The sequence below is a fragment of the Micromys minutus genome (assembly GCF_963924665.1).
Source record: "Micromys minutus genome assembly, chromosome: X".
Classification (NCBI taxonomy): domain Eukaryota; kingdom Metazoa; phylum Chordata; class Mammalia; order Rodentia; family Muridae; genus Micromys; species Micromys minutus.
Window position 1 is genome coordinate 21,212,213 of NC_137970.1, and position 8,610 is coordinate 21,220,822.

Consider the following 8,610-nt stretch of genomic DNA (forward strand, 5'->3'; position numbering starts at 1 on the left):
CTTCTCTCTCATATCTCTTGGAAATTTGTCCATCACTACCTGATAACTTGAAATTTATCACAGCATACTCAGACATCAACTGCTAACTAACACATTTTTCTTCCATTTTACAGCATTAAAATATCAGAAATAAAGGAGATTTTGAAACACATGCTACAATTTTTATAGGTCTTGTTATTCTAGTTTGTATTAGGTGTAATTTTTTCCTATACTAAAATAAAAGATAGTATAGTACTCTCTATAAGGAAGCTTAAAAATTTAGTTGAGTAATATATGTGTTGAAGTTCTATTGAAAATTCTTATTCTTGAAACTTCTTTTTAAGACAAAGAATTTCTGAAAATATTTTAATTTTTTGTTTTGTTTTATGATTTGATTTTTGAGACAGGGTTTCTAATATTTTTCTTATTTTTACCGGAGTATAAATTCTTTTTCAATGTAAGTTTTCAAAGGGTGCTACGTTTAATCTAAAATTACTGTCTAGTTTTTAAGTCAGAAGATATTTTCCATTCTTTTGGGACAAGCAATTTTATTGGTGAAGCCAAAAGCTGTTTAAAGGCTGACTAGGGATCAGGGGTAGCTTCTTTGAAAAACATCATTTTAGAATTCCTCAATTTCTGTTTATTTGTTTTGTTTTTGTCTTGCAAGTGTCAAGAAAAAAAATGCCAGTGATGTCTGTAAGACTTATTTTGTAGTAGTTGTGATTGTTCATGACTAAAACTTCCCCTTTCCATTACAAAAAACAAAGCACATGGCAACTCCCATGGGTTGAAGTTTGATAGGAAAGGAGGCATGTTGTTTTCGAGATTACCAGGATGTCATCAGCCGTAGTGTACGTGGAAAACAGCGGGAAGAACATGCTAACATGTAGACTTAATCAGTTTACCAAAGAACTTCCCATTTCTCTATCCTCATGTTCTTTTCTTTTCCAGACCTCTTTCCCTTGATAAGAACTAAAAGATTCTTTGAGTTGTGTGTTACTTCTTTTTCAGTTATTTGTGACAGATTTAGATGTCTTTCTGAATGATACTGTTTAAACTTAAACCAAGAGATTACATAGTATCTTCACATAAAATTACAAACTCCCAAATTGCCTAGTCATTCTTCCTAAGAGTAGTGCATGATAATATCATGTGCTGGATAGTTAGTTATATGTTAGTTTGACTGATGCTGAAGTCAAGGAACATGAGGGAATCTCACTTAAGAAAATGCTGCCATAGATTGGTCCACAGGACCGTAAGGTGTTTTCATAGTAATGGATGGTAGGGTTAGATCATTGTGGATGGGGTCATCTCTGGGCTGGGGGACCTGGGTTCTACAAGAAACAGGTTGAGCAAGCATTAATGAGCAAGCCAGTAAGCAGCATTGCTTCAGGGCCACTGACTCAGCTCCTACCTCCAGGCTCTGAACCTGTTTGAGTTCCTATCCTGACTTTCTTCAATGTTGGACTACAACGTGGAAGTATAAGCTGAATGAATTGCGTTGGTCATGATGATTCATCACAGTGATAATAACCCTAAGACACATCCTAAAATTTCTCTTTAAACAATCAGTTCTTGGAATAACACTGTAGGTTTAAAGCAGCAATTCTCAACTCCTGGGTTGTGACCCCTTTGGAAAAATCTTTATCTACCAATACATTTAATACATGGTTCATAACAGTAGCAAAATCACAGTTATGAAGCAGCAACAAAAATTATGTTATGGTTGGTAGGATCACCACAATGTGAGAAACTTTATTAAAGGTTTTCAGCATTAGACGGTTGAGAATAACTGCCTTAGAGGATTTGTGCCTATGTATGCACATTAAGAAAGCATTTATGTATATGAAAAAAAGTTTTGATAAAGTACATTTGCAGTTATTGTATTTATAACACAGGTATATAATCACATAAGTAAATATGAACACTCTGATTTCTGTATTCCTCACCTGGATTTGGAAAACAAAGGGTGTTAGAATATTGTTTTTTATTGTGTAACAAAAAATATAAATGCTAATAGAAACCTTACTTTGATGTCTATTAACTGTACTTAGGGAAAAATAGGCTGTAAGGATCAACATTATTTGACAGGCTTTCTTAGAATTCTTATAAAGTGGTTTCTACAGAATCCAGAAAATCCATCAAACATACAACAGAACCCTTGTACACAAGATAATATGGATAATCAAAGCATATATTGAAATATTTCTAATCCTCAAATATTCTATATTGGAACAGATTTTGGTGTCTGATTAAGCACTTTTGAAGTGTAGGGATGAGACAACATGAGGTTGAAGATGACACTGTTGCCAATGGCAGAGCTGGGAATGGCAAATATCATAGAAGCTTCCTGCCACTATTTCAATAGTTCTATCTGAGAAGCTACTCAGAGCAGCGGCAAATGAAAATGTACGGCGCAAGCAGCAAGAGAAAATAAATATGAACATAGGATGGTACTGGAGGAAGAGACCACAAAAAAAGAGAAAAAAGACAATAGGAAGAAATAAAGGATTGAGAAACAGGGCAAGAAGAGAGTAGAGACTTCATGGGGTCAGTTAGAGAGAGGAAACTCAGGTCTTGGGACAAACCAAAAGGATACAAAGGGAGAAATTCAGGATGATGGATTTAGAAGGAGACTAAAATATAAATAAAATGATGAGAAAGGGGGGACATAAAAATATGAGAGAGAGAGGACAGAGAGGAAAAGAAACATGGGCATTATTAAGGAAGGGGTAAGATTGGTTGGGGAGTAACATCTTTAATCATAGCACTAGAGAGGCAGAGACAGGCAGAGTTCTATGAGCTCAAGGGCAGCCATGTCTACATAGTACGTTCTAGGCCAGCCAACTCTACAAAGTGAGACACAGTAATAAAACAGGGGCAGCAAGGGATAGGAAAATAAGAGAGGCACAGTGAAGTTGAGATAAGGGATAGCTTTCAATTTTTATGTTTTCTACATTGTCTATGTTGTTCCTGGGTTCTTAACATGTCCCCTAAAAATAATTTCTCTGGCTCAGCTCAGTTTCTGTGAACTCAACAGTCTCTTATTTTGATCAGTACTCTACTATGCAAACCTCTTCTGGATTTTATATATACTCCATTACGAAAAGTTTAAGAGGCGACTAACAGAAAAGGTCAGAGGGTCAAGCAGTTCTAATGAAGAGTCAGGTGACTGACTACACACTGGGGATCCTTTCAAGGGCCAGGAACACAAAGTATTTCATACTACAATAAGTTGATAACAATAATAGATAATGTGATAGGAAAGGATTATCTCCTTGACCATGGTGCAGCTAGATAAAAGGGCTGGTATTGGCTAAGAACTAATAAGACCAAGTTCTCAGCACAAAGGCGATTTACTTGCTCCAGAAGGGCAAGAGAAGGGAATAAGAGATAAAGAGAGAAAATAGAGGACCAAGGAAAAGTGGAGGGTAACAAGGGAGACAGGGAAGAAGTAATGTATTAGTCCCAGACTTGAGGACAAAAGACTGCATCTGGTTAGAGGAGGCAGACATGGCCCATAGGAAAATGGCAGTTTACACAAGATCAAGCGGAAGCTCCATGTTAGGATGAGGTGTTTAATACTGATTAATTGGTCATGTTACTAAGGTAAACTAAAAGGGGATTGTGGGTTACTGGACTTCAATTAAACCTGGTAGTTAGCCTCAACAGGAGGACTTGGCAAATAAGGGAATAAATCATGGCTACTTTCATGATTTTTAGCAAAGTAGAGGGAATTGATAGAAGGGTAAGGTTAATCAGAATCACCTTGCCCAAGCTGGAGCTCGCTAGAGTCTCTTCACTAGAGTTCTGCTGGAAACCATCATTGTGCTAACTCAGAGTGTGGATTGAGCCCTACTGAATACACCCCTGGAGCTGACAATAGTGAACTGTCACTCTCAGAGCTCAGAAGACTCTCAGATCTCAGCCTTCTCACCTTTATCCATAAGGTAGGTGTTCTGCTCTAAGAATCATGTGGGCTCTCTGCTCTAAATGAAATACACTGTCCTAGACCCATCAGATAGATGCCCTGTTCATTTTCAGGTTGGTTTTCTGCTCATCAGCAGATAGGTGTCCTGATCTAAGTATAGCAGCTTCCTGAATGCTTAGATTAATTGTAAAATCATTATCTTTACCTATAACTATTAGGGCTCCAGTTTCCAAAAACGGAAGGCTTGGCAAACTAAAAATGTCCCAGACCAGCCCTTGAGACTAGTGGAAGCAGAAGTTGTCATCCTTAAGGCAAATCAGTGCTGGCTTTTTATATTCTCTGCTTCTTCCAGAGTGCCAAGAGGCAACTGCCACTCAAGGTCATGGGGTCAAGTAGTTGTTACAGTCAGTTGACTAAACATCAGAGATCCTTTCAAAGGCCAGAAGCACAACAGACAAGCATATATACAGTGAGGGAAAAGGAGGCTCTTAATGGCCCTATTGACCATGGTGCAGTTATGTGTAAGCACTGGTATTGGGTCTGAACCCCAGAGACCATGTTCTCAGTATATAGGGAATTTGTTTTCAGAGATGGACAATGGGCAAGGCACAAAAGAAGAGAGGAGGGAGAGGATCAAGAACATGGGGAAGGGAACAAGGGTAACAGGTAAGAAGTATTAGTCCCAGAGTGGAAGATAAAAGCCTGCATCTAGATAGTAGAAACAGACATGGTCCATAGGCAAGTAACAGTTTATACAGGTACTAGGAGAAACCCCATGTTAGGATGAATTGTTTAATATTGATTGATTGGGCATGTTAATTAGGTGGTTTAACTAAAAGGAGTTTTTTTTGTTTTGTGCTGTGTTGTTTTTTATTTGTTTGTCTTTTTTTTGTAGGGCTTCAATATTTTTTATAGCTGGAACTTTCTAGTGATCCTCAGGATGAGGAAGTTGCCAACTAAGGGACAGACCTTTATGGCTAGCTTTATTAATTTAATTTCATGGGTTTTTGTTTGCTTTAATTTGCTTTCTTTCTTTTAGCAACACATGGGAAATGGATAGAAGTTCAAAGCTTGCTTTAGCCATGTAGGTCATGCTACAGCTGGATAGAGTCCCTTCACCCGGCCTGTCTTAGACAGCATCATGGTCATGTATGCTGTAGTTCACAATGTGCAGCAGTGCCCTCCTGAATTCAGTAGTGAAATTCAATCTTGAAGAGACATTGGCTGCCACACCTCTAACCAAAAAGTTTGTGTCCTACTCTAACCATCAACTGTTCATCATCAGGTGGGTGTCATGCTCAGAATCAGGTAGGTGTCCTGATCTGAGTATAACAGAAGTGGCTTCCTGGATACTTAGATGATTTGTAAAGTGATTATCTTTTCCTATACCCACTAGGGCTCCAATCTCCACAATAAGGAGTTTTTGCCAACCTAGAATTGTGAAAGTATAATCAATGAGTCTGTGTAGTAGAAGTAGAAGTTGCCATCCTAAAGGAAAATCACTGCTGGCTTTCTATATTTTTTTATTCCCAGAAGTCCAAGTGGCAATCCCCCAACATGGAATCATAGGATCAAGCAGTTCTAATAATCAGTTGACTAAAAACTAGGGATCTTTTTAAAGGCCAGAAACACAAAGGACAAGCATATTTACAATGAGAGGAAAGGAGGCTCTTCATGGCTCTCTTGACCATGGTGCAGCTAGGTATAAGAACTGATGTTGTCTCTGAACCCCAAGACCAAATTCTCAGCATAAAGAGAATTTATCACCCCAGGACAACAGGCAGGAAATAAGAGACTAAGAGAGGGTGTAGAGGACCAAGGCGAAGAGAAAGAGTACAAGGGAGATAGGGAATGAATATTAGTTCCAGGGTTGAGGACAAAAGCTTGTCTCTGGACGAAATAGTCAGACCTGGCCCATAAACAAATATAAATTTACAAACCTACAAGGGGAAACCCCATATTAGAATGGGTTGTTTAATATTTGTTGGTTAGACATATTAATTGGGTGAACTTAGGTTTGTTTTTTGTTTTGGTTTTCATTTCTGGACCTTAATACTTTGTTAGCTGGACCTTGGTAGTCAGCCTCAGAATTAGAAATGGCCAAATAAAGAAACAGACCCTGGTGGCTAGCTTTAGGAAGTTGATTTATTGTTTTTAGCAAGACAGAGGTAACAGGTAGCCAGGTAATACTTGCCAGAACCATATAGGCCATGCTGGAGCTGCCTAGAGTCTTTCCCTATCTCTCTGATGGACAGCATCTCTGTGATGTATAGTCTTGCTCATAACATGGGTAGAGCCCTACTTAATTCATCCTCAGAGCTGTCAGTAGTGAAATGACACTCTCAAAGTGCAGCAGAGTCCTGAAGTTTGGCTCTCTGACCCCTAACCATAAGGTAGGTGTCCTGCTCTAACCATCAGGTAGATGCCCTGTTTATCACCAAGTAGGTGTCCTACTTGTTATCGTGTAGGTGCTCTGCCTGAGTAGCATCAGTGGTTTTCTGGACAATTAGGTAAATTTTAATGGCATTATTTTTCTGTTTGTATTAGGGCTTGAATTTCTAAATTAAAGAAGGCTTGACAAAGAAAAATTTTTGCAGTGATGCCAATATGACTGTTTAGTGGAACAGAACTTGTTGCTGTATATACAAGCCACTGGAGATACATAGTTCTCCCTGTTTGCCCCAGAACGTGGGAGTGCTTTCCTCTTCATAGACAGAGCCTCAATAAAAGGAGGGTGGTCCCAGGAATTAGTAAGACTGAGACTAGAAAAGCAATGCACAGGATTCTGTGATGTTTTCCCTAGTCTCTGAGTATCTTGGCTAGAATGATTAAGCTTAGCAAAAACACATACAGGTGGTTCCCATTTTGATTCAAATCTCAGACAAACCATAGCAAAAGAAATACTTTCTAAAGATATCTATATCCCAGGCAGGGAGAAGAAACATGCACTACTTTGAAAACAAAGTTAATGTGAAGATGCAAAATTGCCAACCTCAAAGATAGGGCATTTGATGAGAAGAAGGTATGTGTAGCTTCAAAATTCATCAGCCAAGCACCTCCAGGGGAGTTTAGGGAAGTATTCTGTGATACTCAGCTGCTGGTTAATAATGATGATCTCCTCAGGGAAAGGATAGGACAGGCAATTGCTCAGTATAACATGTGTCAGTTCATCCTCGTGAAGATAGAAGGGTATGAAGATCATGTTTTAGTTACAGAGCATGGTTACCTAGGTAACAATAGATCTTTAGATCCAAGAAGCAGAATTTCTTTTAAGTTTGATCACTTATGAAAAATAGCATATGATCTGCAGCTAAACCTTATACATGGAAATTAAACGTATTTGAGAGATTCCTGTGATAGGGCTTTAAGAGCCTATGCGAAACATAATTATTCTACTGGCTTTAGTAGTGTTTATGGTAAAACTATGCATGGAAAAAAGGCCATTACTGCATGTATTGAAAACCACCAGTGTCAGCCCCAGAGATTCTGGAATGGACGCTGGAGATCACAGTAGAAGTTAACCATCACACCCCCTAAGGTGCAGGTGACTGGAATGCTCACACCTCATGATCATTATTATGAAAATGGATATTTTCAGCTAGTCATTCCTAAAGATATACAAGAGTCATTAACTGTTTTCAATGAAGATCCAACTGCCAAGTTGTTCATTAAGATCATAGAGAACGTAGAAAATGGGTATCTATCAGGCAGCAGTTAATGAAAACTACCACACAACGTCATCTAAAACATTCAAAGCCTTGCACAGACAGCTTCCAATTACTTACAACAAAATCGACAGAACAAGATACTTACCTACAAGATCTACAAAGAACTCAGGTTTAAACATGCTTAATCGCTCACTGTAGCAGTCTCTAATATAGTATGAGCATAAAAGATCCAACAGGGTTTGCTCACAAAATATATATACTTTTTAAGAATGTTCACCATTCTAGCTTCATGGGATATTGTGGACTTATACCATCGTTTTGATTCATTTATGTATTCTCTGCCTCGTTGAATCAAACATAACTCACAAACTGGAATACAATAAACTGCAAAAATAAATCCCAGGCAATGTCTTTCTATTAGAACCTGGTATTTCAGAGAATGCTAGTATTTTTTTTTAAACAGAATGCAAAACTCATTCCTCCTTCACCCTGTCCACCAATAACTCACATGTAACCAAGATATACCAACCCTCCTAGGTTCACTGGCAGATTTATATGTGACATTTTGATGATTGGGTCTTAAGGGAAGGTAAGAGTTTTATTATGTTTTGTTTTGTTGTAGTGTCTGGTGTTTGTATTCAGCTTTGATTTGGCACAGTAAATTTGTTTTCAAACAAAACCTGTGTATGCATGTTTTATTTCAAATAAAATGTTTTTATTACTATTGTCATTTATACTACTCATCTATGCCTCAATATCGGGTAGTTCAATAGCAATACACACAGTTGTAACCCTCCACAACTGCTGGAAAGGACACAGTTTTCTTTAAGGGCATGGTCACCTGGAATTTGTAGGTATATAGTCAATATATATTAGACTTGCTTCTTCTGTTCTATCTTCTTATCCTCCTCTTCCTCCTTCAATTGCTTTGAAAACAATGCATTTACTTCTTCAAGGGGCATTAAAACTATGTGAAAATAAAGAGTTTCTTTCGCAGAAATAAAATTGGGGAATAGAAATGATCTTTTCTTG

At 38.0% G+C, this 8,610-nt stretch overlaps 1 pseudogene across 1 annotated transcript; it reads left to right on the forward strand.

Annotated features, from left to right (window-relative positions):
- The first annotated feature begins 5,076 nt into the window (after positions 1-5,076).
- On the forward strand, positions 5,077-7,763 carry LOC308414827 (F-actin-capping protein subunit alpha-1-like; annotated as a pseudogene). Its single transcript has 2 exons — positions 5,077-5,218; positions 6,910-7,763. The product of its transcript is annotated as an F-actin-capping protein subunit alpha-1-like (transcript).
- Positions 7,764-8,610: the final 847 nt, after the last annotated feature.